Genomic DNA, 15,833 nt, shown 5'->3' on the forward strand with positions numbered 1-15,833 from the left:
CCAGTGATTAAGGGGGGAGTTTTGCTTGCTCTCGGATGCAAGTGCAGCCTCTGAATAAAACAGACAACTGCTGAACGCTTAAACTTTCCCTGCTGCACCGCTGAGTCATTTATTGCGGAGTACTTCCTTTGAAAATGGGTCTTGTTTTTCAGTGTTCTACCCTTGGCACACCCAGTACGAGGGGGCCTGTCTTCCAGTTCATTAAAAATTGGCAAAAGTAAGCAGGTCTCTTAAACTGTTGGGGTTTGAGAGAAGAACTGTGAAGAATGTGTATAATTTAAATTGTTCTTTCAAGAAATGCTAAGCAAATGTCTGGTAGATTTTCAGCTGCTGTTGGCAACATCTGTGAAAGGTCTCGTGTCTCTCCTGCGACGTGTCAGCAGAACGATCCGGGTGTGCTTAGCTCTGACAATAGGAACACAAGGATAAACCCCGAGAGGCTGTGATTTTGGAATGCAGCTACCACATTTACAAATAGAAAGAGGTGAGGCCATTTATATACCAGCTGCCTGCTCGCTGCCTTTGAACGGCTGCTAGGCATTGCCCTCCCCAGCACAGGCGCCCTGGGGGGGACCCCTGCCACAGCAGCAATGCTTGGTGCAAGCCTTGCACCGCCTGGCCCTCACTGTTCAACCTGGGGGTTTGCAAAACCTGCGGTGCAAAGAGGCTCCTGCCTCCTCCGCAGTCCCGGCACCAGAGAGCAGTTTTGTGCCAAAACCGCAGCAAAAAAGCTGTTTGATCAGATTCTTCTGGCTGCTGGCATTACCTGGGCTGGTGCCAAAGAAGGTGGGACTTTGCAGGGAGGAAGCAGGAGAGCAACAGTGAGGGGGAAGCAGGGGACCAGCGTGACCCCAGGTCGAAAAGCTGGTGTTTGAGTGTGCGTGACCGGTGAATCCGTCCAGCTGAGCATCCCTCTCCTGTGCCCACGCTGGGCTCCTCCAGGGTGTTTCGGAGAGCTGACCTGCAGCGCTGGGCAGCTTTAGGTGGCACTGAGCACATGTGTGCATCTTGTCGCATCAAGCGACTTCATCGCTAATCCTTGCGATCATCTAATCCTGGCTAAAAGAAGTAAACCCTACCACGAAGCTGGGCGCGGCAAAAAACTGCAGGTTTTTGTGAGGTTGCTTTGTAATCCTGGCCACATCGGTGCTGCGTGCAGGGAAGAAGAGGCTTTATTTAATTCTAATAATGGTAGAGATAATGTTGGCTTTGTGATAGTCCTGGGCACAGCTGTTCCGTAATATCCGCGGTGGTACACGATATGAATGGCTAGCAAGGTATCAAGCCTCTAGGATGTTTTCCTTACTTTTCGGTGCTTGAATGGATTGCATTGGTTTATTGGAATAGTGCTGGCTTTCTGCTTGCAGTAATTAATTCCCTTTTCCGGGCTGGGGGGAAGGTTGGTTATAATTTCCTGCATTCTTTTATCATAAGGCCAAAGGAGAAATTCAGAATAGCGAACAGATAGAAGCACTGCATACATGCATTTTAAATTCAGTTTCAAGCAGTTAAGAGGATAGATTTTTAGTGGAGTGGTCTCTCTGTATTTGCGCACAGTTCTAAAACAAGGTGACCTGGAGGACTGGTGCTGGGATACAGCGTGGGTTTCCGAGATCCCTGGCTGTACTTCTGGCAAGCACTCACTGTAAGCCTGCACACACACACGCTCTCCCTCTCCTTTTTAAGGGCAGTTTAGTGGGCTGGCAGACAGGACGTGTATCTGCTGGTAATTCTCAGTGCTGCAGGGTGGGCAAGAGGAGGATTGTTGGGAGGGGGGGTACAAATGGACACCAACCACACTCCTTTCATCTCTGAAGCCTGGTCGGTGAGCTTAGAAATGTGGCAAATGAGTGGCACAACGCGTGTCCTCCCTGGCTGTGCTGTACTTAGGACAATCCTTGCAGGGACTGCCAGCCGAGGGCTTCCCACAAGCATGGGAAAACACTGGGATCAGAGGGGGAAAAGACTTGCTTGCGAACCAGAAGGGCAAAAGACCTGGGGGAAGAACGAGTTTCTTGGAGGTTTTCACTGATTCGTGGGTTGTTTTCCTTTTCCCCAGAGATGGCAAGCGCCTCGTGGCTCTCGCTGTTCTTGGGTCGTCTCTAATATCGCTTTTGCTTCATGGCCATTGCTCACCGCAGCATCCCATCAGAGGCGCTTGTCTAAGACCGGCAGCATGGGCAAATGCATGAGCAAAGTGGCTCGAGTCCTGGCAAAAACCTGATTAATACCAGTGTTTGTGGTTCCCTGGATGGGCTGCCAGCAGTTTCCCTTAGCTGCTGTGAACGGTTGCCGGCTCGTTCCTTGTAAGCATCGCAGCAGCCCCGTGCTGGGAATAGCTTCAGGCCTTTCAGGAACGGTACAAACGCGAATCGAGACAATGCTGGGGCATTTGAAGCATTGCTTGGCTGCTGCGGTCCTTCCCTTCTCCCCTGTCGGGGCGCAGACGCGGGAGCGAGTTTCCCCAAGCCCTGCGATGCCTGTTGCCTTGCCAACACGGTGCGAGGGAGACGTTTGAGCGAAGAGAAGAGATGCGGCTGCTGCGGCAGAGCCGTAATGCCGGGCAGATCGGGGCAGCGGGAGGGAGGAGGAGGAGAACCTCACCCGCCTGGAAACGCTCCTTTACACAACTGCAGAAAAGGGAGAATTAATAAATACTTGCAGGAGCATTCAACATTCACTCCTTGCTGCTTCTGAAATTGTACAACAGCATAATTTTTTAATGACGGGTAATGATGAAACATTAATTTCAAATCTGGGGTTTTTTGCCTTTTCTTCTGTCTAAAGCTGTGAAGTCAGGGAGCTCGACACGGTTTACAGTCGACTGGGTGCCTGCGATCCTTATTGATGGAGCCGATACCTGCCGGTGTTTACCGTGTGAATATCAAGGCGGAGCAGTAAATTGAAAATTGCTTCTAATGGGCTCAGTTCGCATGTTTTAATGCTTCTCAGGAGAAAACAAGAAATGTTGAGATTTTAAAATAGAACAGACACAGCGGTATCTGGTAACGGATGTTGCTTGTCTTCCTTTCTTTATAGTTCACTTCCCTTTTGCAGTAGCTCGAACGCACCCTTAACCTGAAAGTGGACGCAAAAATGTCCTTTTATCTTGGGGTTGCTGGCAGGAGCGCCGCACCAGCTGAAGCCCGTGGGGATGGCTACGTGTCCATTCCACGGCTCCTCTTGACCCAAGTGGGTGGCCCGATGCCGGGGCGCATGTCACGCTGTCCCTGGGGAGGAGGTAGTGGCACGGTCCTGGCCATGGGCTTTGGTGTTAGACGTGCTCTGTGTTCGGCACTGCAGGTGCGTAGCTTGAGAGGATGGGAAAGCAGAAGGTGCCAGAACAAAACAGGATCCTAACAAGCAAAAGCGAAATGTGCTGGTTCTTGCTGGCACTCGTCGAGGTCCAGTAAATAATTTCTGCCTCTTTTCATATGGGTTTCTGGAGCAGTGCTGCCTGTGCAGGCATTGGTCCAGCAGAAACACTGTCGATGGGGATAGCGTGAGGGACTGTGTCAGGATTTTGCATGAGGTGGCTCATCCTGCCCCTGCACTTGGGGCTTCACTGGGAGCCCCTTCCCCAGCGCTAGTGCATGGCATCTGTCCATCACCCACCCTGCCATGTGTGGGAACATAGCGCAAAATTAACATTTCGGTCAAAAAAGGTGAAGATACGAAATGCGAAGGCTTTTCTCGCCACAGTTGTGTCTTGGAGCATGCAGCTTCAAAGCCAGCAGCGAACTGAAGTCACTAGCTGTAGCTGTCTTGTTCGTTCTTCAGGCAGCATTTTGATAAACGCTGGTGAGTTTACCTGTTAAACTAAATGACGTTTATAGCACGATGTACGCTTTGCCCATTGTTTAATTATACCTAATGGTGTTGCGTGTTAGAGGTGTTTATTGTTTTGCTTTTGTGGTTTAGATTGGATATTAGGGAAGATGTCTTCACTGGCAGGGTGGTGGAGCATTGGACCAGGCTGACAGGGAGGTGGTGGGGTCACCATCCCCGGGGGTGTTTAAGGAACACGTCGATGCGGTGCTTGGCGATACAGGTTAGCAGTGGGCTTGGCAGCGCTGGGTTAACGGTTGGACTTGATAATCTCAAACATCTTTTCCAACTTAAATGGTTCTATGAGTCCATGAAAAATAACAATCTAAACCTAAAGGCCTATAGGTTTTAATTAGGTGGCCAACTTTGTACAAAGCCCTAAGTGTCATCTGTTTTTAAAAGGCAATGGCAACTTCAAGAAATCTGTGATCAAATTTACCAAGTGCCTGGTAATAGAGGAGCGGTTTGGCTTCGGCTGGGCTCTGGTTTGGGAAAGCTGGGCAAGGGGAACACAAAGCTGCCGCTTCCCACCCTGGGGCACCAGCCGCCGAGCTTGGGGTGCAAACTGCACCCGCTGATGTGGGGAAGGTGGGATGAGGGCTGCATCCAAAAACGTGTTCCATCTCATCACTTACAGCAATGAGACTGTAAAATAAATACGTAACTGCAGACAGTAAGGGGTATTGGGCTAAGGCACTTCATAAAATCTTTTTATAGAATGGAGGGGGGGTAATTTTAAAGTAAAATAAAAGCTTATATTTTCACACGCAGTAGACAATTTCCTTTCCCTTCCTTCCAACTTTGCCTTTGTCCCATTAGCCAGCAAACAGACACAGATTCTCTATTGAAAACAAGCATGAAGAATGAGTATGTGTCAGGCAAACTGCATCTTTAAAAATAAACACCGGATCAGAGCTTTGTGCCTTCCACTCAGCTGGCAAAGCACTGACAGCAGGCAGTAATGTGTTAGGGAGCAGCTGCCCTTTCTCTCAAAGCAAATCCCATAGATGAAGGGGAATAAAAAAAGTATATCCAGAAATGCATTTTATTTCCCCTAGCCTGGAACAACTACTAGGCAGAGGCTGAAGGCGAGGGGACGTGCAGAATCTGTAGAGAGCAGATTAATGTTTAAAGGCATTAGCACTGGTCTTTTACCAACATTTATAAATCCGATGGGTGGCAGATTGAGGGCCGATTCCACGTGTTTTTCTTCCTCTTCTATAAAATAATAAATATGGTAAAATAGCTCTCAGAACTGCCTTTATCGCGGGGATGAATCAGGACAGTTGGTGTTGCAGGAGACTTAAAACTTACAAATATGTTGCCCTTTAGGCTAGCGTTCATCATCATGTCTGATCAGGGATCTAGGCGAAAGGCTTTTGTTACAGCATGCCTTTTCATGCTTTCTTGGAAGTACAGGTTGGAAGGAGTTCTCACGTTGGTTGTAACGCCACTGCTGAGATGTCCCCCATCACCACCCGTCTGGGGGTGTGTGTGTGTGGGGTGTGTGTGTGCGTAACTGTCTTTGACAGAACTTGTCTCTGCTCTCTAAAAAATCTGAAGTAGCGGGGCGGGGGGGAACCCTTTAAAGAATATAAAAATATAAAATCAACCTAATCCACAGAGAACTCGTCCTTTTGCATTCAGTGTTTGACGGGTTTGTACACGGAAGGGTGGCGTAGATGTACAAGCTCTTGGTTGTTCAAACTGGTGAATATTTTACCTTCTCATTTTATGTGACGGTAAACACTTTGGATAAAAGTTCCGCAGGTGTTTTATTGAAGGCTTACAAAATAACTTCTGTGTATAATGCGGCAAGTAAAGTGTTGTAATTTAAAGCTGACTGCATGCTGTCTTAGCCAAAGAATGGGAATTGGCCAGAATACCCCAAGAAAAATATTGTATTCCAATTTATTATTTATTATCCCCTTGTGCTTCAGGACATTTTCTACAGGTTTGCACATTTGTTATTAATTTTGTCATTTACTTCTTGCCTATTGCAGTGGCGGAACTAAAGATTTCAGAAAGGCTTTAACTTATGTGTGCAGGCAGTTAAGGGAGATCCATTCTTTAGGAAAGAGATCAGGCTGATGTTGATCAAAATTCATCTCGGGTGCATTATGGAAATAAAGATTTCTTGGATTTAAAAGAGATTATTAAGCGGCACGTTGTGACAGCTGCTACTGACAGTAAAAAATAAAAAAGGATGTTAAAAAGTCTGCAAGAAACGGGTTACAGGTATGGATATAAGACATATCTGCTCATTAGAGTAAAGTGAAACCCATCATCTGACTTGCAGCAGTTTTCCTCGTTACTGGAAGAGCCCGTCATTCTGTCGTGTACCGGCAGGCGCTGGGGGCTCTGGGCGTTGTGCCTTGAGCAGGTGCTGCGGCATGTAAGCCGGCACCGAAGCAGACTGTAGTAGTGACGGCACCTGCACAAAGCGCTTGGAGATGACAGAGCATCTCGGAGGTGAAGGATGGGGGTGGCTGGTACCCCTGCAAGTGCTGCCGGCCGTGGGGGAGGCGCCGAGGGAAGGTGCCCCGCGCAGCCTGGTGCACGCCTGTGGCCGCACAGGTTTGGCGGCAGGGAAGGGTGGAGAGGGAGCAGGTGGGTGAGTTTCCTCCAAAGAAGCGCTTGCCAGGTCAGAGTGTGACCTTGCTAAGCCACAAGCATATGGCTGCTGGCAGCCTGTATCATGCAAACACGGAGGTGGCAGTGGAGGTGACAAACCTGCAAACACGTGTGTCCTTCCCTCCCCGCCTCAGGGTTTTGGCAGAGGCTGCCGCGGCGTTAGCCCCCATGGCAGGGGCAGAAACAAGCGTAAGGCAGCAGGGGCTGCTGAAGAATGTCGTTCTAGTAATGTAAATGTACCTAACATGCTCATTGTCTGTGGAAACTGAATATTTCATCAATGCTTCCTCCTCTTACCTGCAGCAACCTGCTGCACATCAGACTTCAGCTCCTAAAGGAACAAGTTATGACAGAGAGAGGAAATTCCACATGATTTTGAAATTCCAGATTAACAAAGGTCCCCTGCCTTAGATCTAGGTAGTGTGTGTGTCCTTGATAGCGATGCAGCTGGAAGATAAAATGCAGATAAGGAATTCTGTATTAGGGCAACATTAATAATAAATGAGTGTTGATCCTAATTGAGCGTTATTTAAACACGCTGAATGGAGGCAGCAGTCTGCTGGGACCATCTTATGTTGTCAAACGACTTCTCCCTCACCAACGCTGCTTCCAAGTAGTGGTAGGGAGACCGAAGTGTTGGATTTTAGGTGGTGTCCTTGATGGATGATTGCTTGCAGTGATGGTTGAGTGTAAGGAGGAACAGGAGTGAAAGGTTCCTGCCTTGTATTTCTTCCAAGGCTGCGTTCAGCTTTGCCCTTCTCTGTGCTTTTTCTTGCTGCTCCACGCTTTTCCTCGCTTCTTCCTTTTGGTGTCCCCCTGACAGCCATCTCTCGGGGGGTGAGTTCCTCATCCTGCCTCCCTCCTTCAAACCCTTCCACAAAAAGATCTTCCTGCGTAGGGCTGCCAGGGATTGGTGCGCACACCAATGTCCTTCAGATGATGCTCTGACAAACCTCTGACCTTATGAGAGCAAGCCAAGTCTTTTAATAAGTGACCTTTTATTGTCTTGGCAGTGGACTGTTGACTTCCAGAATAAAAGCAAGAGATCAGCTGCGTCTGTTTCTTGAAAGCTTTTCTTCTGGAAAGTTGAGTTAAACTCTTTGAGCATCCGTACACAGATAGGTATATATATGTATAAATAAAATAAAGAGCAGCAAGTAGCATCATCTTTTATTTAAGAACTGCCCAATGGGTGAAGAAAATAGTTCTAAAACAGGCATACAGATTTCCAACTTAGCCGTGGCAGCAGAACGTGAGAATTGTGCTTTTAGACAAGAGAAGCTTCATTGTGGGGAGCATGACTCATAGGATTCTTACTTCAAATGGTCCAAACCCGTTAACTTGAAACACGATTGTATTCTGAAAGACCAGATTTCTGGCAATTGTCATAAATTGCTTTCCATCTCAATGTTTGGTTAGTAATGTGGAATAAAAACCTGAGTTCTGCAGCACAACAGGCTTTGCTGCAAAACCCCGTACTAACGCTGCAAGCCATGCTGAATTCCCCCCCGCCTGGTTCCAGGGAGCATCGTTTGCTGTGTTCCCCTCCCCGCACCACCCCCAAGTCAGTGACAGATAAGATCGGTATTGATCCTCGGCATCCGCCAACGGTAACCTTTGAAGGGACAGGTAGTGTATGACTGTGGAATTTTATCTATCAATATCTGGGTAATAGAAAGACAAGCATGACATCTAATCCCAACCCGGGTGACAGATCATAAATCTGCGCTGGTGTGGTTACTGGCAGGGGCAGGGGCGCGAGGGGAGGGGGCGCCGATGGCCGCCAGGAAGTCAGGAACCACTGTGGGCTGAGAAACCTTTCGGCCAAAAGCTCTTACGTAGGTTTTCATCGTAGAAAAAAAGGCTTTTATTCCTCAGGTCAAAAGAAATGTTTTAATTCAGTTGTTATGTGGGATGCGGGCTGCCTGGCCAGCCCTTGCCAGGCTGTACGGCACACGCACGCGGAGCCCTCGTTAGCGCACTGTCTGTAACGAATGCGGTGAACGCCTGGATTTGGAGGGTTGCCGCCGCAGAGAGCTCCGTGGGATGTGGGGCACCCGCAGCGCCCAGCAGCCCCCGAGACCCTGACACCAAGCATTTTAACAATTCAGGGGGAGCACGGTGCAGCAGAGGAGCCGCTCTCCTCTGGGCTCGGTACCCGGCCGCCGCCTTCCGCAGCATGTCACAGCCGTTTTCCATCTCTGTACCATCTTGGTTACAGACCGGTAGCAGGAATTCCCTGATGCCGTTTCATCACGCAGAAGTTCTTACACATTCAAAGCAAACACAGTCTCTGGTGTCAATTCAGAGCTGTTGTCATTTTTTATTCTTACTCTTTAAGCAACAAGAGCCATAAAAGAGGCTGTAGCATATTTTTTTTTCCTCCAGAAATTTAATAGCTGTGCACAACTTGCTGGAATTTGCAGTATATTTTTCTGAAGTGTATGTTTCATAACATAAATGTGCTCCTCACAGTAAGTAATTTTTAGCACAACCTTGCATGTTCTCCCTGAAACACGGAGAGTAGTTCAGCAGGAAGCGTGAGCTGTTGCTCCGCGAGAGCTGGTGGAAGGAGTCGTCTGCCTCACGAGGTGCCCGGCTGCTGAAAGGTGCTGAAAGTGTTCACACGTGCGCACGCTTGCTAAAATATGTACTGAGAAAGAGGGGGAACAGGTCCGTGCAATTACAGAGGTCGCAATAAGGCCTGTGACAAGAAGATGAAATAGCTGGCGCTGAGGATGCTGAGCAGCAGGGGTGGTTTCAACTCTTGATGTCAGGGAAGCTCACAGAAATTGGCTGTGAAGAGCAGAACCCCTGTGGCAGCCAGTCCTGCTCACGGGATCACCAGTGGGGATCCACTTGGATTGTGCAACCAGTCGTCCAGAAGCACATGCAAGTTCCTCACCCGAGGTGTGATGGTGAAGCTGGTGGGACAAGCAGCTGCCTTCAGGGGAGAGCATCTTCCAGCACCCCTGCTTCTGGGGACGTGTGGCGAGGGCATTGCTGATCTTTGCTGCTGTGGTCACGTAGCATGAAGCTCTAATCTGGTGCCTCCATCTCTTTTTCCACTTCCTCTTTGGAGAAATGAGAAACTCTGCACAAAATTGTTCTCTGCTAGGAAAGCAGAAGCGTTCTGTGTTGCCAGGGAGTGGTTCTCGCCTTGGCAATGCGCTGCAGTGGTGGACAGCGATACCTGGATTTTACAGATCCACGATGTTAACATTTTGGGAATAGTTCCTGTGAATGTTAATTGCACCCACCCCTCTTTTTTTTTTTTTTTCTTTTTTTTTTTCTTTCTTCTTTTGTTCCCCCCCCCCCCCCCCCCGTAAATGGGAACTGATGCTAACTAACATCATCAGGTGGTACCAACACTGGTAGCAGCAGAATCATCAGCAGTGTCCTTTCTCAAAGCAATTCCTTTAAACCTGGCTGCAGCGGTGAAGAAAGAGTAACACACCTTAAATCTGAAAGTAAAAATACTAGTACAAGACGAGCGTTACCGTGTCAGTTTGCGGTGGTCTCTGCTTCAGAGTGAGAAGCAGAGCTGTGATACCCCCTGTGCTTCATGGCGCTTGGGCAAGGGCTGCTCAGTCTGGCTCTGAGGCGGCACTGCCACCGCCTTGCTGGAAAGTAGCTGCCGCTCTTGCTACTCAGTAAATAGGGATTTTCATGGGCAAAACTCAATAGCAGCGTACTAGAGGTTGCAGACTGCACAGCAGAACAAACTTGAAAAGGAGATTTTTCTAGAAGTCTATTTGTTTGTCACAGTTGCTTCTTTTTGAAGAGCTTTCTGCCCTGGGAAGCGGAGTTGCATCTTGGCCACACTGAGTGTGTTGCTGGCCACAGAGATGATGTTGAAGAGGCAATAGGAGCTACTTGAATGCAGGAAGATCTCGGAGATGCTTGACTCGGGGGTCACAAAACCGGTAATTAGATCTTGTTAAAGGAGAAAGTTGCCATTCCAAAGTGCTAGTCATAAATCTTGCGGAAAACAAAATTTTCCCCTTAAGGGTGAAGGATCAAATTAAAAGAAGACTTGTTCAAAGAGCTCACACGTGGCTCCTGACTCCATGGCATCGGGGCGTTTCCGTTAGGAATTACGCATGGGTGTACGTAACAGCAGGCCACTTTTTCTCCTGCCTTCCCTTCGCCCTAAAGTTTTTGCAATGAGCTTTTTTTATGCAAACAGGTGACAACATCCCTATCTCTGTGTACTTGAAATACGTGCCGGTGAATGCAGACTGGTGTTTTTAAGCATTATGGTCTGGACCAGTTCCTTTCCATCGCTGCCGGTACAGGACCTGTTCAGCTGCAGCAGCGCTCGTCTGTGATGAAAGCCACGCTGTGTGCTTGCGTGCTTACGTGTGTTTTGTAGGCAGCCGGATCTAAAATTGTTACCGTTCTTTTGCCTGTGAAAAGATGTCATGAAGTTAACGCCGTAGGATGCGATTGCCGTTTCTTGCCAGAAAAATTAGCATGGATTGTCCATTCTTCTCAAAAGTTCAAGTGTGATGACTGTAGTTTTTTTGAAGTCTCAGGATTCCAAGACCAGATGCACCGAGCTCCAGCAGCTTCTTCCAGCGAGGCATTGTCAGTTCTCTTCTCCCTCCTTGTAGCAAATCTGCAGAGAAATTAGATGGCGATTTGATTTCCTCCTTTTCCCCACTCGAAAAGGTTCCTGTATCTGATCACAACAAAAAGTCTCTTTGGATCCTGTAGCCTTCCCAAAAAGACGGTTCGTGATGTTTATTTTAAAGGGATGTTATCTCCATGATGGATGGAAGGAGTGTATGAACTGCTCCGTGAGAGAAGTAACAACGAGAAAAGGTCCTGGTGTAGGTGGATTGGTAGGTGTTTGTAAAACCTGCTTGATGTTTATCTCAGCTTTGGCCGGTTATTTAAACATCACATTCCTCTTGGATAGCTGAAACTGATAGATGAGTTTTGACATTCAAATTGCATTAATTCTGTGGATTGATCATCATGTCAGGTTTTTCCTCGAGCACCTGGACAAATAGTTTGTGTATCTGTGTGGGTTGTTTCATTTGACTCAATTTATTAGGAGGGATTTTGTTGACATTTATGGGCTTACATAGTTCAGGTATACTGAAAATTACTCTTCCTTGGAAAACGTTTGTGTCAGTAGCCTGTGGACTGAGTCAGCAGTGCTGCTGCTTGTGATAGAGTACCTGTGGCTCGTGTTGAGTTAGAAATTGAAGGATCGTGCTCACGAGCACGTATTTTTAATCTTTCCCTCTTTCCTTCCTGACACTTAGCTCTATCCTGGTGTGCTACAAGCAGAGAAAGAATTGATTTTAAATGTGACCGCTGCATATAAGCCAAGGTCCCTGGGCTGTGTCCGGCGAAGGGGAACTTGTTTGAAACACAATTTACTTGTCTATGTCTGTCTTTGCAGTCCTGAAAGCAGTTAGACTAAGGCAGAAAGACAAGTGCAATAACCAACTGTATTGGTTCCAGCCAAAGCTGTTCCTCAGGCGTTGCATCCCACCACCTTACCCCTGGCTCCAGCAAGCATAAAATACAATGTCATTTGTTACACTGCACAGAGATATTCCATAAATGAGGCCAGAGAATTGCTTTGGGAGACGCATATTTTTTCCTTCCCCTAGCATTGCAGATCCTAGTTCCAGCTGTTACACTTGCTCCCTGATGTTGTATACTTGCGTTGTGCACATACGGCAGTTCAGCCGGAGGCTGGCTGCGTTCGTGTTCCTTTTCCCCTCCCTCAAATCAGTGCCTCATCCTCAAGGTCAGGATGATCAGGACTCTTGAGTCAGGTGCTGGAGTCTGTCCGTGGTGCGTGTCCCACACTGGGCAGGGGGGTTGTGCTTTGTGTGGGACTTGCCAACAAAAACCTGTTGCCTAGTACGAGGGCAGTGCACAGCGGCGATTACAGCCCGCTCACGTGTAATGGATGGAAGTCTGTCCTGTATCATTCTGTTGGGTGGTTTTTTCCCTGTTGCCTCTACTCAGGCCCTGCCCCCCCCCCCCCCAAAAAAAAAAAAAAAAAAGTATTGCTAATTGGCAGGTGATTTAAAGCTTTCGATAGTAGCTTTCCTTTGCTCCTCTCAACTTCTGCAATTGTACGTTTGGTCCATACCCACCCCTTGTCTTTCCTTTTCTGTTACAATATACTGCAATGCTATAAATGTGTCTACTTTAATGCTTCTCAAAATACTTACTGCCAGTAAATATTTACCAAGAAACTTCCTGAAATGTTGACATGAAGATGGGTCTAAAGAGTTCTCACTTCACGTTGCATTTTTATTTAATTTAGAGTTTGTAATTGATGCTGTTCATGGAAATAACTTTCTTGTCTTGGTAAGTGGGAGCAGATATGAATACAGATACCCAAAAGCGTTAACATGTATGGTCTGGTGCTTTCAGTTAAGCAAGCAAATTTAGGTCAGCAGAGCAAGAGGAGCTTTGCAGCCAACAGCTGGATCAGATGCCCTTTGATTCAGAATAAATACACAAAGTCCGTGAGGCTGAAGAGGTTGGGTGCTTTGGGCCAGAGATTCAGCGTGTCCTTAGGTGCACCCTGCCTGTCATTAACCCCAGGCCCTCGGGGAGAATAAATGCCGCCTTGAGAGGGATCCTGATGCCAGCCTGGACTGAGCTGCTGGACTTCTAAAGCCATCAGTCAGCGGGCTTAATGTAGCAGCATCCCAGCATGAAAAGCTTCAGTGGCTTGAACTTAAAATAATTTATTTCTAAATTACTTCTACTGTAATTCTTATTAATTCAAATAGGCTTCTAAGCTGATGTAAAATTCAGTAAATGCAAGGAACAGTTTAATGAATTGAAAATAGGATTGAGTCTTTTAAAGTAAATGTAAAAAAATACGCTAGCAATAATTGCTTAGATGGAAATCGAATCTTAATAGCTTTGTTAATGATTTGTAGTGAATATTGCGTTTATGAGAACATATCAAGCTGATCCTTGTGCAAGAACCTTGTTTTGAATGGTTTTGATAAAATTATTCCCCAGAAGCAGTTAGTAACATTTAATATTTTTGCTTCCACTGCTTTTGAGATATTTGAATGTCGTTTAAGCTGGAGCCTGACTGTGGCTGTTGCAGATCAGTTCCACGCTGTTCTGACGCGTCCGTCCATGGTTTTTCTTCAGCGAGGCGAGATGCGGCACAGGCGGTTGATGCGGCGCAGGCGTTGGTAGCGTTTGGGCTCTGCACCCTCACTCCATGGGCGACGGGTCTGGGGACCCGTCCCTGAGTGCAGAAGGGCACATGCACGCCTGCGTCCTGGTGCTGCGGGGGGCATCAGGCAAGGCTGGAGTCGCTGGGTCCAGTGCTACCTAACGGGTACAACGATATATTGTCATTCTTTAATGGGTTGTCCTGTCTGCGGTTGTCTTCAGTCAGCTTTGGGTATGGGTCATACCTGGACTGGGTATGAAGTATTCCACCACTCAGACAGTGAGTTTGTTTTGATGAGTAACACGGTTGTGCTCCTCACCTTCCACAGAATCAGAGACTCCTTTAGGTTGGAAAAGACCTTTAAGATTGTCAAGGTCAACCATTAACACAGCACGGCCAAGCCCACCACTAGCCCATGGCCCCAAGTGCCACATCTACACATCTCCTGAATATCTCCAGAGATGGTGACTCCACCACCTCCCGGGGCAGCCTGGTCCAGTGCTTTGATCAAGTAGGTTACATTATTTGACAACCTTGTGTTGTTACTGCAGTTGGAAATGTTCAGGAACACTATGTTAAGGGTACTGGTAGTGTGGTGGGATGGCTGGACCCTCATCTGATCTGAGGGCTTTGAGCATGGTCAGCTTGCCGAGAGGAGAGTAGGAGCCAGGCGGGTGTTGGTGATGGGCTTTTCGTACCTCTTGCAGTGAGCTTGGGAGCTCTTCTCTGGTACGGCTGTTAGCCTGTTTGATAAGAACTTTTCATGTTGCTGTTCAAAGTTCATCAATCTGGAGAAACAAAATTTATACTAAGAGGGCAGAAAAACGTGCCCAGACTTCAAGTCAGTGCCGTGAGGTGTGGAAAGGTGCCTAACAATTTATCAATCTTTTTCTTTCCAAATGATGCAGGCTTTCTGTCAAACATTCATTTCCAAAGCACATCAAATAATAAATGCAAGTCAGAAAGAAAGAAAAATGAAAAGAATGCAGGGCGAGAGAAAAGCTAGAGTACAAATAACATCCCTGGATTTATTGTTTGCAAACTTTCTATCAAAATCTTGTGTGTTTGTTTTTCATGGCTAGCTTGGGAGCTGGACTGCCTCCCTGCCGGCTGCTGTGCAAAGGCAGCAGAAGGCTTCTCCTGGCCACCCAGCCCTTGGCTGCCCACGCACCCTCACCTCGCTTGGCAATTCCCAGTCAAGGTTTCAAAACCTCCCTCGCTTGGCTTTGCCCCCTGGTCCGTCAGACCTGTGTGGTTGGAAAGCAGACCCCAGCTGTTACCAGAAGGACTCGGGTTAGTGCTGCCCTGGCTGGGCTCCCTCGGGTGGGCTCCGCTGGTCTGGCCTCGGCTCCATGCTCCTCCAGCTCACTTCCCAACCTCGACGAGATTCCCAGTAGTTACGGGAAATCTGAAATGCAAAGCACTTTTTTCAGATTCCCCTCCTCTGCATTCTTTAGCATGTGAAGCAAACTTCTCAGCGTGCATGTGATGTAACGATTCGATTCATTAGGAGGAGAGTTTTTGAGGTGATGACCTGTGAATGATTACAAGGCTCTCACAGCATAATTGCATCGAATTCTTTTTTTTTCCCGCCTCTGGACATTAGTAGCACCTATGATTACACAGAGTGAGTAAAACTGGTTCCCTAAAGTCTATCTGCACAAGTCAAAGGATAAGTGCTTCTTACAGCGAATTGTTCTTTCAAGGTAATTCAACAAAATTTGTCTGTTGAGAGAGGAAGTGAATTTCTGCCTTTTCCATGCACGTGGCGTGGAACTTGCTCCCCGAGGCTGCTGTGAGTATTAAAGCATGGCGGGGCACGGGGCATCTGTCCCTCATCCTCCGCCTTCGGTCATGCTTCAAAGTGCAGCAGGGAGGACGTGCTGGGATTACATGGCTGCTTTGCAATAAAAAGCGTGTTCCTTGGCGCAGCCGTACAGCGGGCGTTGTGCAAACAGTTGCCCGTGCAGTGGTTCTTGTTCCTCTGTTCCCATCGCAGAGCTCCATGCCAGTTACTCCACTTTAAGTTAGTGGGTGGGCAGTAGTGGGGGCGTGGGGGGGGGGTGTTGTGTTCCCTGGCATGGCTGCTCACCCTGCAGGTAATCACACCCGTTCGGTGAGGTCCACAGCAGCTGCAGCGACAACCAGGTGTGGCTGTGCACAGTCTGTTCGCTTGGTTAGTGGGGTAAAAGGG

At 47.8% G+C, this 15,833-nt stretch overlaps 1 protein-coding gene across 11 annotated transcripts in view; it reads left to right on the forward strand.

The window, feature by feature from the left end:
- Positions 1-15,833, forward strand: part of CADM1 (cell adhesion molecule 1) — a 172,043-nt gene that overhangs the window by 101,013 nt on the left and 55,197 nt on the right. The gene's annotated exons all lie outside the window — the stretch shown is intronic.

The sequence above is a fragment of the Falco rusticolus genome, chromosome 16 (assembly GCF_015220075.1).
Source record: "Falco rusticolus isolate bFalRus1 chromosome 16, bFalRus1.pri, whole genome shotgun sequence".
In the NCBI taxonomy this organism is placed as follows: Eukaryota; Metazoa; Chordata; class Aves; order Falconiformes; family Falconidae; genus Falco; species Falco rusticolus.